The following is a 1,982-nucleotide window of genomic DNA, read 5'->3' on the forward strand; positions in this document are numbered from 1 at the left end:
AGAGAATGGTCATGGCCTGTGGAGACGTGGCGAGGGTTTGGCGTGGGTTTTTCGGGAAATTCTTTTCATCCTCCCCGATGCCCCCATCATTTTTCTGGAGGCAAAAATAAATACCGACATCCTCGCTTGTGTCAAAGTGACGGGTGTGTACACTATTAGCGTGAAACGTTACGCCCCAAAGCCAAGCTAGACAACCAAACAAAACCTCACTGTCGGTGAGTGCGTGCGTCCGGTATTTCAAGCAAGGCGGTTCAAAGCTATTTTTGTAACGTGAGTCTAAGTGGATAATGTAAGACCTCAGCGAGCCGAGGAATGAATGCATTTCTGTTTGCAGTTTGAAAATCAATCACAGACTTGGACGTCCTGGGAGAATTCAGGCACAAGACAATCGCTGTCATTGAAGCCAGCGGCTGCGGCCTTGCACTGAGGCGGGCGGTGGGCCATGGGGGGGGCGCATTTGGCCTCCAATTGCCACAGGCCACGCCCAGCCTCAGTGGACACGCCCATCCAGAGCCACCACCCACTGCTGGTACAGAGGGTGTCTGGGCTCAGAGGCTCTTTCTGAGTCTAAAGCTATGACACCCACTCCCCCCGAGGAAGTCTCTCTTGTGTCTACCGGGAGGCCAGGAGCCTCCTTGCCCGGCCTCCTCCCCCTCGCCTGGCCTCTCCGGCGTGCTCTTGAGAGGTGGGGGAGAGTGGAGCTGGCAGGCGCCCCTCTGGGAAGCCACTGCAGCTGCGGGGCTGCGCCGAGGTCTGACAAGCTGGGGGGTGGTCTTTCTTCACCCCAGGTTCCAGTCCCTTCTCTCCCTTAGCAGCCTCTGGCTGGGCACAGACCCCTGTGGGCATGACGCTTCTGAGACGCTGCTCCCTGAGCCCAGAGACTCCGGGGAGAAGCCAGTGCAGAGCCAGGACTTTGGGAGCGGACTTTGGAACTTTCCACCAAAACTGTTAGATGGTGGGGCGGGAGGGTGGGGGGGGGCAAGGGACGTGGAGCCCCGAGGCGCCTGCTGGACCCCGCTCAGCCTCGAAGCTCCCACTTCATCCGGGCATGCCCCCAGGGGTCCGCACCGCCCTCACCGCTGCATCGAGCAGCCGGGGTCCGGGTGAGGCACTGGGCAGGGGCGCGTGGACTCCGGTCAGCTTGGCCCCATTCTGAGGCCAAGACTCCGAGCGCCATGGGGACTTGGAGAATGGCCGCAGCCGGTCACACTCCACAGCCGGTGCCGCGGGGAAGAGCTGGGTCAGACACCCGAGACCCCACCGCCCGGCCAGACCACGCTTATTCATGAAGAATAATCCTTACCGACGGGAGCTCAGGTCCCTGCCCAGACTGGTGCAGCCACACGCAGGCGGGGGGGGGGTGCACCTGGCCAGCGGGGCCGCATGGACACCCGTGGGTTGCCACTACTGCCCCTGCATGCCAATAGGGTGTCACAGACAGGGCTGCAAGTGCAGCCTGGGGCGTGGATGATTACCACGGTGCCAGGGGAGGAAAGGGCTCCGACGCAGAACCAGGAGGAGAGACCAAGCCCGCCTGGCCACAGCCATGCCAGTCGCCAGCAGCCAAACCTGGAGCAGCTGGAGGAGGCAGGCTGTAAGCAGGCACAGTAGCGCAAGCCTGTAGTCAGTCTCAGCTACTTGGGAAGTCAAGATCGGGAGGATCACAGCTCCTGGCCGGTCCAGGTGAAAGTGGACCCCAGCTCAAGGAAGTATCCATGAAGGATGGAACATGCTTGTCATCCCTGCTACATGGGAGGAAGGAGTAAAGAATCGGGGTCCAGAGAGGCTCTCTGAAAAGTAAAGCCAAAAATGCTGGAAGTACAGAGCCAGCTCAGCAAGCGGGAGGCTCTCAGACAGAACCCCAGGACTGCCACAAAACATACAACATACACAGCCATGCTGGGCAAAGCAGCGGAGAGTGGCCGGCTGGGCCGGGGGGGGGCCCGGAGGGGGGAGTCAGGTTGGTGTGAGGACCACGGCCA

This window comes from Dipodomys ordii, unplaced genomic scaffold, assembly GCF_000151885.1.
Source record: "Dipodomys ordii isolate 6190 unplaced genomic scaffold, Dord_2.0 Scaffold18, whole genome shotgun sequence".
NCBI classification, from domain to species: Eukaryota; Metazoa; Chordata; class Mammalia; order Rodentia; family Heteromyidae; genus Dipodomys; species Dipodomys ordii.